At 40.0% G+C, this 13414-nt stretch overlaps 1 protein-coding gene across 1 annotated transcript in view; it reads left to right on the forward strand.

The window, feature by feature from the left end:
* The window catches only part of ATP10B (ATPase, class V, type 10B), a 288008-nt gene that overhangs the window by 120929 nt on the left and 153665 nt on the right, over positions 1 to 13414 (forward strand). The window contains exon 3 of the mRNA XM_011966668.1: positions 5692 to 5817. The gene's annotated coding sequence lies outside the window, so the exon portion shown is untranslated. The remainder of the gene's footprint in view (positions 1 to 5691; positions 5818 to 13414) is intronic.

The following is a 13414-nucleotide window of genomic DNA, read 5'->3' on the forward strand; positions in this document are numbered from 1 at the left end:
TTTTTAATGATTGCCATTCTAACTGGTGTGAGATGGTATCTCATTGTGGTTTTGATTTGCATTTCTCTGATGGCCAGTGATGATGGGCATTTTTTCATGTGTCTGTTGGCTGTATGAATGTCTTCTTTTGAGAAATGTCTATTCATATCTGGTGAAAGGAAAAGTTCTATCTAAACACAGCCATCAGTGAAAGGTCTGAGATTCCATGGACAGTAATCTCAGTATGCTCTGTATGATGCTGAAATCAATGCACCTGGTTGTTCTATAATTAGCAGAGCTGCTGCCCTTCCTCCACTCTCTGCTTCCACTGTCAAGGTGTCGCACATCTCTGGGCTGGCTTTCCATCCCAAGATGGTTTGGCTTGCTGTGCATGGCTGGAGGGAAGCAGGAGAGGGCAAGGACCCAATTAGATTGAAATGGAATTGAGTCTTTGGAGGCCCCTTGTCAGGGCGAAAAGTATTGGATGTTCCCATTGATGACAGATGCTTCTTTATTTGGACTGATCTCAGAGTTTAGAGGTCATTTGTAAATAAGATTTGCTCCATTTGGTATGGCAAGTCCTGTTCTCTATGCCTTATTATTTTTTTTAATCCCTGCATCTTTTCCCCTGTGTTTTGACATGCTTACTGCCAGCGGAAAGGCTGTTTGGTCTGGAATGAATATTCAAATTCTTGGGAGCAGCTAAAGTAGCAACCAAGTTCATAAGGGAACTGATGATCTGTTCACGTGGTGCTAAAACAACCCCGTGGGAAGAGAATAGGCAGAACACACGATGGTATGAATGAATATTCATTCACTTTCACAAAGTGAAGCCTCAACAGTAATTTCCCCTGATTTTAGATGGGAGAAGGGGAAATGAGTTAAATTCATTATTTTGTCTTTAATTTGTGGTTCTAAGTCTTTGTACAGATGATATTCCAGGGAATGTAATCTTCAAAGAAATAATATCCCATTCTGAGTATAAACACAAATTTTAATACAAATTATGAGATTTTTAACCCAGATTAATAGACTTATAAGAATTCATGGGCTATCTGAAATGTGTTTGTTTGCTTGGATGTATTTCGTTAACAGCCACTTACGACAAACACTTCCTATGAAGCACTCATTGTTCTATTGTTTTAGAAATATTATTTCACGGAATCCTCAGAGCCCAAGAGGTATATATTATTATTATCCCCACACGAAGAAGGTAATCGAGATCCTGAGAGGTTGAGACTCACAGCTAGTAAGAAGCAGAGCTGGGATTTGCATCCAGGTAGTCTGGATCCAATCATTTGCAAAATGGCATAATGGCTGCAAGAGAGGGCCAGCTTTGGAGTTGTTTCTTAATTTTGTCTTATTAAAGGAGGGCAAATTGAAAGGAATCAGGAGCATCTCATAGAATCCAAGAGCCAAGAGAGATGTCAGCCCTGTATGGAATTGTAATCAGGGAATATAAAGTCAAAAGAAGCCTTTTCAGACATCTGTCCTGTCTTTTGGCTCTTTTTCACGTTCACTGCAAGACTGGCCTCGGAACCCACTCATCAGCTTGAATGTGGCCCATCTTAGCTGACTAGCACAGTAGCCCCATCCTCTTAGCCTTTTCCACCTGGCTCTCACATTTTCCTCTCATCAGCCTCCCAGTCATCTGCAACTTTAAAAATAATAATGATTAGCCTAAATGACAGAGATTTAAAAGTTTAATTTTCAGAAGCTTCACTGGAAATCTTGAGGGGCACTGCAGCAACCTGTTCAGAACTCTTTACGTCACACTTCTTCCTTTATGCAGTGACACTTGTGGCAATGGTCTGGGGCCTAAATGAGGCAAAAGTGAGAGCATTAGACCTGACATGGCAGTATTAGATATCTAGAAGAATCTATTTTGTACCTCAAAACCTTACTTTCTTTTTGATAAAAATCAATATTATAAATCAAGTCAGCATCATCATGATTTCCCATGGATACTCATTGTTCAGGATGTATTAACAGTCCATAAAGACAAAGTACCAATGGGGTCCATGAACCCCAAGATGTTCTGAGATCCTGTCCTGTGATTCAAAAAAAGCAAGATGTGTGCACAGTCTCCAACCTATGAAGGCCCCACTGGCAACTTTCCACGTTTAAACTTATTTATTATAAATATTTACACACACACACACACACACACACACACACGCGCACATACTTCATGAAAACCCCAAATTGTATTTACAACAGACTGACTTACTGCAACCAGCTCTTATACCAATTATTACTTGAGGGAATTGAAATCAGGCCAGTGTAATCAACAATAATAAGAAAACGCAATGGGCTTAGTTGTGGGAGGGAATAATTTTTGATTGCAAACCTCTGTAAGCAATATGCAAATTATATGCTTCTCTACCAAAGCTACAGTGCTGACCAAGGCAACGTTTCTCTTTGAAAAACTAAGAACCCATGTGGTGAGACATCCAGGAAGGAATTTTCAGCATGAGGAAAGGATGGTTTGAGCTTATCAGGAATAGAGGGCTATAAACTCAAGGAAAAGCTGCAAATGCAGAAAAGAAAAGAGAGAATCTTCCAGAAAACTGCACTGAAATTGTTGAAATAAGAAGCTAGTAATTGCAAACAATATTTTATATCACACAACAAGGATCAAGATTTCTTGGCCAACACCTGATTGAAGCTTTCAAGCATATTGACTCATAAGAAAAGTTGTAAAAGAGCTGACTTTAATTTCAATTCAGTCCAGAGGACCCTGGAGCAAAGAAGAGTGCGTAAGAAGCTTGTTAAGAGACATATTTCCCAGGAAAGAAAGCCAGTGTTTTCATTTTAAACTCCATTGCACTCAGTTTTTTTAAGCCTCTTTAAAAAGAAAGAAAAGAAATTATGCTATAGCCTTTACATTCATTGTTTCATTTTTGCTTTCTAATAAATGTTGCAAAAGCACATATTTTGGAGGTTATTTTCCCCTTCATTTATTTTCATGATGAGTGTTGGTATTTTTATAGTATACAGAGAGTTCCCATAAGCATAATCCCAATTCATAACATCACACCAAGGGGAAATAAGGGCTTATATTATGTTCACTAGATTTGCCAGCAGAAAACAATTAGGTTAGCAGTTGCAATTCAAGTAAATTCAGAGTAGCCATAATATCACCAATGCCTTGGGAGGAGTTACAGGACATGATAGAATCTTTACTGAAGGAAGAAATGCAACTTCTTTCCTGCCATTTGTTGATGCTGCAATTCCATTTGTGAAAGGAAAAAGTCCAACCATAATAATAGCTCTGTTCGTTTTTCTGGGGATGGCAGAATCATAGGCCTGAGAGACCTGCATATAAATCCTGCCTCGGTATTTTATCATCTGAGCTTCAGGAAGTTGCTTAACCTTCTGGGACTGAGTTTCTTCACTGGAAAATGGTAATAATCACACTTCCCTTGCTAGGTGATGGTAAGTATTAGAGATAATCTACTCAACAGCACCTGCCACATAGACTGGACCAAATAGTGGCCATATTATTTTACTTTTCCTAATGAGGATAATAATGTTTATATTAAAGTTGTGAGATCATGTTCAAACAAGTCACTGGCTCTTATGGATCTCTTGAATGCCCTATTCCATTCCAGTCTATTATTATAAGTCTCTGTTTTATTTAATAACTCATTTCCATTTAACTCAGCAACCATTCAGCAAGCGCTACTGTGGGCGCAGAGCTAGGCAAAGCATACAAACACAAATCATGCATTGGTCTTTGCCTTCCAGGAACTATTGGATTGTTGCAGAAGTAGTTGCAGTTATTTCCATTACTTTCAATGGTAAAATCCCCAATTGCTTTTGCACCAACCTAATAATTTTTTTTTAATTTGTTGGCTAGTTGTTCAGTCCCAGTCCAGAGAACTCTGATGAACCTCAGTCCTGTTGAGTTTACTTATTCCTTTGTTTATTCATCTGTTTATTTAACATTCAGGTTCCTGCTATGTGTCGGGACTATGGTGGATCTTGAACCAGATGTAGTCCCTGTCCACGAGGAGCACTCTAGAGGTTTACTGGGGTTGGGTTTGTCCCTACCAAAACTCATGTTGAAATTTGATCCCCAATGTGGCAGTATGGGAGGTGGGGTCTGATGAAAGGTGTTTGGGCCATGGGGTCGGATCCCTCTTGGGTGGCTTGGTGCCATTCCCAAGGTAGTGAGTGAGTTCTTGCTATGGTGATACTGGATTAGTTCTCACAAAAATTGATTAGTTCCCTTGAGAGTGGGTTCTTATAAAGCCAGGACACCCCTGGGGTTTTGTCTCTGTGTGTGTACTCGTCCCCTATGATCTTCACCATGTTACGATACAGCACAAAAGTTCTCACCAAAAGGCAGGACTATGCCCTTGAACTTCACAGTCTATAAAACTATAAGCTAAATAAACTTCTTTTCTTTGTAAATTACCCAGTCTCCGATATTCTGAGACCATGGTGTTGTTAGAGCAACACAAAATGGACTAAGACAAGGAGAATGCAGAGTGATTAATGCCATGACCTAGTTTAGATTTGGGAAAGGAATGGCAATAGGAACGTCAGTGTATGTATCCGATTCCTGGCCAAAGTTTACATCTCAAGTACATTGCTGCTTTCTGCCCTGCAGAGGCAAGACCATGAATAACAAACGCTTAAGCAGCCCTCCTATTTCTTTAGTTTCTAGACCAAATCCTCTCTCTGAGCAATTAGCCCCTTGCTTGCTTTCTCCTTCATCTCAGCCTGGCTGGCCCGCTGTGGCCCTCCAACTGAGATCCCACCAAGTACAGGGTAAATCCAACCTATGTTTTCATTCCAGATTCAGTACCCCACCTTACCCTTGTGACTAGTTTTGGGTACATACCAGAGAGCCCTTCCTAGAAGTCTACTAGGAGATGGAGGAGGGTGTGTGACTGGACTTTAATAAAGCTCATTAAGTGTCTCAGTACAGCATGACAGTTTGGGGCCCCAGTTCTGAAGTCGGACAAGTATGGATTCCAACCTGGAACATGCTCCTGTGAATTGTAGGGTTTTAGGGAAGATATTTAACTTTACTGAGACCTAGTTTCCTCTTCTGTAATATGGAAATAACAATGGTTTTAGCTCTCAGGGATCTTGTGAGTATTAAATAAATTCACATTGGTGAAAGGCTCAGCTTAGTGTGTGATATTTGATAAGCTCTCAACCAGTATATCACTATTAAGCAGGTGCTCTCCAAAACTGCTTCACTTGGGAACAAACTGTCTCAAGTTCACTGAGGGCTTGAAGTTTTAGCAGGGAAGGCAGTTCTCAGGGATTCAGACCTTGTTCTACAGGAAGAGAGAAAAGTGAGACAGAAAAAGAGAACTGAACAAAAGAAGAAGAAGGGGATTGGAGATACACATACCTCCCCAAAGACTTACACCAGGCCTTGCCCTCTATCCAATTAATCAAATTTGAACATTACATCATTTTTGTTTTAGATTTTCTTTGAAAACAGTTAGAGATATAGTTGAAGTTTATTGCGTATTCCCCTCCAATTCCTTTCCTTTCCAAGCATATAACTGTTGTCCTAAACTTGGTATTACTTCCACACATATTTTTCTACTATCATAACTATATGTAAAATTCAAAACAATATAGTTTTACATAAACAATATGTAGCATTGTTTTAAACCTTATATAAATAGCATTTATAACTAAACTGTTGGTTGCCTACTCAATATTTTCTTTTCTTGCTTACAGAACATGCAGCTTATTCTGATCAACAATTTGTCCAGCTAAAGGACTACATCTCCCCCCTCTTCTTGTGGCTATAGGGGCACAGCAAAGGTCACTGGGCTAACCTCCTTAAAGGGACTCGGCTGACAGGTATATCTTTTGCTTTACTCCCCCATTTCTTTCCTCTTCCTGTGTGGAACATGACTGAGGTGGATGTAGCTCCAATAGTCCTTTGGTTCATGACACCAACTGGATGATGGAAATCAGTGCTAAGGATGATGAAACAGAAAAAACGGGATCCCACATGACCTTGGTGCCTCCATATCAGCCTTGGACTACCTACCTCTAGATTTGTTTTATGTCAAAAAGAAACCTCTACCTTGTTTAAGCCACTTAGTATTGTTGTTTTTGTAATTGCTAAGTGTGGCTGAACGTAACCCTAGATAATAGAGACTCATATGTATTGTCTTCCCGACTTCTTGCTCAACTTTACATTTTGTTTTCCAGCATTCTGTTTGTTTTATGAGGCAAGTATAGTGTTAAGCCACCAATTCTGGAGTAGATGGGCTGTTTTATAGCCCAACTCTGCCACCGACAGCTATAAGACCTTTAAACTTTGCTTTGTTCTTACTTTCTTCATCTATAAAATGGGGATGCTAACAGAACCCCCATCACAGGATTGTTATCAGAGTTATATGAATTAATATTGACATGCAAAGTGTTTATAGTAGTACTTACAACAAAATAATAGTTAACCCTTAATAAGACATTATTATGTGCTATTTATTCATGAGATACAGTAGAGTTTTAACTGCCGTAAGATATTCCATTTTATAAATGTTACAATTTTTTTATTCTAATGTTTAATGGACATTTAAGTTGTTTCCATTTTTAACATTTACTGAATGATGCAATTAATATTTCTGAAGGTCTCCTTGTGCACATGTGTGCAAATTGCTTCAAGGTATCTATATAGATATGAAAATGCTCGGTCTAAGAACGTGCACTTTCAACGTGGCTTAATAAAGCTAAATTCTGGCTGGGTGCAGTGGCTTACGCCTGTAATCCCAGCACTTTGGGAGGCCCAGGTGAATGGATCACGAGGTCAGGAGTTCAAGACCAGACTGGCCAAGATGGTGAAACCCCGTCTCAACTATAAATACAAAAATTATCTGGGCGTGGTGGCAGGCGCCTGTAATCCCAGCTACTCGGCAGACCGAGTCAGATAATTGCTTGAACCCAGGAGACAGAGGTTGCAGTGAGCTAAAATTGCACCACTGCACTCCAACCTGGGCAACAGAGTGAGACTCTGTCTCATAAATCAATCAATCAATCAATCAATCAATCTATCTAAATTCTTCCCAAAGTAGTCGCAAAAATTTGTGTATGAAAGTACCCATTGCATCTCATCTTTGCCAAATCTCAACTTTAATTAGACTTCTTATTTTTTGCCAGTCTTATGATGGTATAACAAGATAACTTTGTTGCTGTTTTAATTTACTTGTCCCTGATTACTAGTTAGGCTGAAAATAACTGTATGATTGGGAGATATTTAGGTTTCTTTTCTGTGAAAAACCTATACATGTCATTTTTTATTTTTCTATCGAGTTATCTTTTCCTTTTCAAATTTGTGTATCTAATAATGTTACCAACATCTCCTCCCAATCTGTGGTTTACCTTTCTATGTTGTTTAGGGCACAGAAAGTTTAATGTAGTGAGATTTATTACTTTTTCATTATTGACACCTGTGCCCTAAGAGTTTCCTTCCTGCCTCAAGACCGTAGGAATATGCTCTCGTATTTTGTTTTAATCCTCACCCCACCCCTCAATGAGGCAGATCTTTAATGCACCTAGAATTTATTTTTCGTGTTGAAGTAGAAACAAGTTTTTGTTGTCATTGTTATATGAGTTATTGATGGTCTCAACACTATTTTCCAAGGGGTCTGTCTGTCTGTACTGATTTGCAAGGCCATATCTGTCACATAACTAACTCGCATATGTACACAGGTCTATTGCCTGGCTCTCTGTTGTGTATCATTTGTCTGCTTGCTCTCATGGTGCCAATATACACTGTCTGACTCTCAGTCTCTAAGGGGTCTTTAATCCATGAGATAATTCAAGAACCTTGCATTGTTGTCATTGTGAAGATAAATCAAATGAGTCAGGATGGATTTTTCCCTAGACAGACAGTTCTTCCATCACGATGTAGAACAAGTCTCAGTGCCACAGGAACATAGCAGAAGGATGGAATAGATTTAACTCAAACTTGCCTTTTACTTCTCTTCTCAATTTATACCCTGTGATAGTACAGATTCCAAACCCGTACATGCCTTCTGCCCCCATCAGAGGCTTCTCTACATGATTCTGAACTCAACAAAGCCCCACCCCGCACTGCTGGACAGCAAAGCCATTTGTCTTACTAATGGTCCAAAGGAAAAGAAAGCTGCCTAGATGTCATAGCCTGGACAATTAAGAAGCACTTGTGACAGAGAACATTATATTGGAGATGTAAAAAGTCACCAAATCCTCACCTGTACAACTCTAAAAAGATTGAGAAAATTGAAATTAATTATCCACTCTCCTTGGCTCTCTCATGAAAGGACAGAATGAAGTTATTAGAGATTGGAAGGGGGTGGGGGTTGAGTGTAGCTACCTATACGTGTTAATTTACTTTTATCTCAATTTCCTATATTAGAATAACAAGCCAAAATACCCCCAGAAAGAATGCTAGTTTTGTTTTAAAAATCAGACAACAAAACCTCAACGACACCTTAAAAATGTTGCAGTGGCTTTCGACCTCCTTGGACACCAGGGAATGTCAGTGGGTCTGCCTCAGTGGCTTCAATCAGATGAGCATATAAAAAGCAATGCCCAATGATTTTTCTAGACATCCATGGTCTCTTGCCAACAATTGAGGTTTAATGAAGAGGGGGAAATTAGACCTCAGAGACTAAGTCTTCTGAAGGTGGATATTTCCTGGAGGCATGTGCAACTCTCAACCCCTATCAGGCATTCCAGCCAGGGGACAGCACTCTATCATTCTTCTTCAAGCTTGTAGTGTCTGGTTGATTTATCACTGTGCTGCTTCTCCAAGTCTCCACGGGCATTTTGCCATTCAAGCCACAAGACTACTTAAATGCTGAAGCCTGTGTCTCTACTTTCTTCCCAATTCTTTTTTTTCTCTTCCCTTTCTTCTGTTTCTGCTTTTGTGGGTTTGTGGTCTTGTTTATGGGAGATCCTTAGTCATTTTGACTTTATAGATTCTCTTACACTCATCTGATATTAATAGGCTTTTCTTTACTATAAGAAAAAACAGATTAACAACTTTGGTCTACTATTCTTCAGAAAGATGTACTTGGATTTGTGTGACCCTATTCAGAACATAACATGTGCATATTGCAATAAAGGCAAAAAAGTATGTGATATTGTCTGACGGCTATGGAAAGTCTCTGTTGAGAAATTTACTTTCTTCCAATTTAATGAGTCTTATAATAACCAGAGAGCCCCTTCAGCATCTGAAATGGAGCGAGAAAGTTGTGATTGGCTGTCATCAAGAGCCCAGGGTTCATGCCTTTAAAAGCTAGATCACTGTCCAGCAATATCAACTCAGGGGGTCCTAGATTCAGGGGATCCCACTGTAGTGGAAGAATCAGAAGAAGTGTGACTCACATTAGAAAGTTGCTCAGTATTGTTTCAGATATGAATAAAGAGGGCTGGGCACAGTGGCTCATGCCTGTAATCCCAGCACTTTGGAAGGCTGAGGTGGGCGGATCACCTGAGGTCAGGAGTTTGAGACCAGCCTGGCCAACATGGCGAAACTCTGTCTCTACTAAAAATACAAAAGTTAGTCAGGCATGGTGGCAGGTGCCTGTAATCCCAGCTACTAAGGGAGGCTGAGGTGGGAGAATTGCTTGAACCTGCCGGGTGGAGACTGCAGTGAGCAGAGACAGAGCCACTGCATTCCAGCCTGGGTGACAAAGCGAGACTCTGTCTCAAAAAAAAAAAAAAAAAAAAGAATAAAGAAATATTAAAACAAACCAACAGTCCACAAATCTTTAACTCATTGAGCCTTTTCGTGCCCTGAGGCCTATGTGTCATTGTGACACTAAGGCCAGTCTCTACTTTTCTCTAATTCGAAATGCTTTCTAATTTAAGAAGTGAAAAAAATCACCCAGGTGAAATCTTAATAAAGTCTGTTGTTTAGTTCATTGTCCTGTATCGATATTAATTTCTTAGTTTTTGACCAATGTATCCTGGCTATGTAAGATTAGGAGAATCTCAGGTAAAGGAACTCTCTGTATTATCTTTGCAATTTTCCTGTAAACCTAAAATTACTTCAAAATAAAAAGGTTATTTTTAAACAAACTAATCAGGGCAATCACAGATGTCTCAGGCTACGGAGGTAAACCAAACTGGAATTCTGGTTCACGTTGAGGTAGAAAAATCAAGAGCCAAGGTGTCTGCGCCACGCATTGGGGACTTCATTTTAACTCTACTACTGACTATTCTTGCAACCTTAAACCACTTAACCTCTCTTCATTTTTATTGTTTGTTATTACAAATTACGTCCATGTTAATTATATAATAACACAGGCAAACCTTGTTTCATTGCTCTTCACTTCATTGAACTTCCTTTATTGCATTTCACAGATACTGTGTTTTTTACAAACTGTTTGCAGCAACCCTGCATCAAGTAAGACGCCAACACGATTTTTCCAACAGCATGTGCTGGGTTTGTGTCTCTGGGTCACATTCCGGGTATTCTCACAATATTTTAAACCTTGTCATTTATTACACCTGGTATGGTGGTTTGTGATCAGTGATCTTTGATGTTACTATTGTAATCATTTTGGGGCACTGCCAACCCCCTCATGTAAGGTGGCAAACTTAATCTCTAAATGTGTGTGTCCTGACTACTCCAGCTGTTCCCCAATCTCTCCCTCTTCATGGGCCTCCCTATTCCCTGGGACATAGCAACATTGAAATTAGGCCAATAAATAACCCTATAGTGGCCTCTAAGTGTTCAAGTGAAAGGAAGAGTTTACTGTCCCTCACTTTAAATCAAAAGCTAGAAAATGATTACCCTTCGTGAGGAATGCATGTTGAAAGCCAAGATAGGCTGAAATCTAGGCCTTTTGCACCAAATAGTTAACCAAGTTGTGAATGCAAAGAAAAAGTACTTGAAGAAAATTAAAAGTGCTATTCCAATGAATACACAAATGGTAAGAAAGCAAAACAGCCTTATTGCCGATATGAAGAGAGCTTTATAGAGCTGGATAGAAGGTTGGGCCTTTATTGCCGATAAGAGAGTTTTAGCGCTGGATAGAAGGTCTAACCAGTCACAACACTCCCTTAAGCCAAAGCCTAATCCAGAGCAAGCCCCTAACTTTCTTCAGTTTTATAAAGGCTGAGAGAGGTGAGAAAGCTGCAGAAGAAAAGTTGGGACTGGGCATGGTGGCTCACACCTGTAATCCCAACACTCTGGGAGCCCAAGGTAGGCAGACTGCTTTAGCCCAGGAGTTCAAGACCAGCCTGAGCAAAATGGTGAGACCCCCATCTTTACAAAAAAAAAAAGTACAAAATAGTCGCCAGGCATGGTGGCCTGCACCTGTAGTCCCAGCAACTTGGTAGGCTGAGGTGGGAGGATTGCTTGAGCCTGGGATTTTGAGGCTACAATGAGCTGAGACGGTACCTCAGCTCCTGGTCATGCCTGGACAACAGAGCAAAACCCTGTCTTAGAAAACAAAAGATAAGGCCGGGTGTGGTGGCTCACGCCTGTAATCCCAGCACTTTGGGAGGCCAAGGCTGGCAGATCGTAAGGTCAGGAGATCGAGACCATCCTGGCTAACACAGTGAAACCCCATCTCTACTAAAAACACAAAAAAATTAGCCAGGTGTGGTGGCAGGCACCTGTAATCCCAGCCACTTGGGAGGCTGAGGCAGGAGAATGGCGTGAACCCGGGAGGTGGAGCTTGCAGGGAGCTGAGATTGTGCCACTGCACTCCAGCTTGGGCGACAGAGCAAGACTGCGTCTCAAAACAAAAACAAAAACAACACAAAAAGATAAAAAAAAGAAATGTTGGAAGCTAGAAGAGATTATTTCATTAGGTTTGAGAGAAAACAGCCATCTCCATAATATAAAACTCCAAGGTGACGCAGCAAGTGCTGATGTAGAAGCTGTGGCAAGTCATCAAAAGATCTAGCTAAGATCATTGGTAAAAGTGACTGCGCTAAACAATGACTTTTGGTGTAGATGAATTTTTACTGTAGACAAACAACCTTATATTGGAAGAAGATGCCATCTAGGACTTTCATAGCTGAGAAGTCAATGCCTGGCTTCAAAATATCAAAGAACAGGCTGACTCTCTAGTTAGAGAAGAATGCAGCTAATGACTTTAAGTGGAAGTCAGTGCTCATTTACCATTCCTAAAATACTAGGGTCCTTAAGAATTATGCTAAATCTACTCTGCTTGTGTTCTGTAAATTAGGACAACAAAGGCTAGAGGATAGCACATCTGTTTATGGCATGGTTTACTGAATATTTTAGGCCCGCTGTTGAGACCTACTACTCAGAAAAAGAAAATAAAAATTTTTTTTCAAAAGATTACTATTTGGCCTGGCACAGTGGTTCATGCCTATAATCCCAACTCTTTGGGAGTTTAAAAACAATTTTAAAAAGTCAAGCATGGTAGTTCACATCTGTAGTCCCAGTTACTAAAGAGACTGAGGTGAGAGGGTCACCCAGGAGTTTAAGACTGCAGTGAGCTATGATCATGGCACTGAACGCCAGCCTGGGTGACAAAGTAAGATCCTGTCTCTCAACAACAACAACAAAAGTTACTGCTCCTTAACACTGCCCCTGGTGACCTAAGAGCTCTGATGCAAATGTACAAGGAGATTAATGTTGTTTTCATGAATGCTAACATAACATTCTTTCTGTAGTTTATGGATGAAGGAGTAATCTCAACTTTCAAGTCTTATGACTAAATAAATACATTTCATAAGGCTACAGTCACCACCCCCCTTATTAGTCAACAGCCCGTAACATCAAGACAAGCCAGATGCAGTGACTCACACCTGTATTCCCAGCACTATGGGAGGCCAAGGTGGATGGATCACCTAAGGTCAAGAGTTTGAGACCAACCTGGCCAACTTGGTGAAATTTCATTTCTACTAAAAATTCAAAAATTACCTGGGTGTTGTGGTGGGCACCTTTAGTCCCAGCGAGCCAGGAGGCCGAGGCAGGAGACTCTCTTGAATCCAGGAGGTGGAGGTTGCAGTGAGCCAAGATCGTACCATGCACTCCAGCCTGGGTGACAAGAGTGAGACGCCGCCTAAAAAAGAAAAAGCAAATAACATCAAGAGAAAATTCTCCAACAGCAAAAAGTTTACAACTCTTTGTATAAGCTCAGATAATGACTGACATTTTTTAGCAATAAAGAATTTTTTAATTAAGCTATGTATTTTTTAGACATAATGCTATTGCACACAATAGACTACAGTATAGTATAAACATAGCTTTTATATGCACTGTGGAACTAAAAAAACGCATGTGACTCACTTCATTGCAACATTCACTTTACTGTTGTATTCTAGAACCAAACCCACAATCTCCAAGTTACCCCATATGTAATAATATACATTATAAATTATTATAAATATTTCAGAAGAAAGGGCAATCAGATTCATCTCTAATATATGGAAAAAGTAATAATTAGCCACAATCACATCCTCCAAACCACAATTT

Source organism: Mandrillus leucophaeus, unplaced genomic scaffold, assembly GCF_000951045.1.
Source record: "Mandrillus leucophaeus isolate KB7577 unplaced genomic scaffold, Mleu.le_1.0 Scaffold77, whole genome shotgun sequence".
NCBI lineage: Eukaryota > Metazoa > Chordata > Mammalia > Primates > Cercopithecidae > Mandrillus > Mandrillus leucophaeus.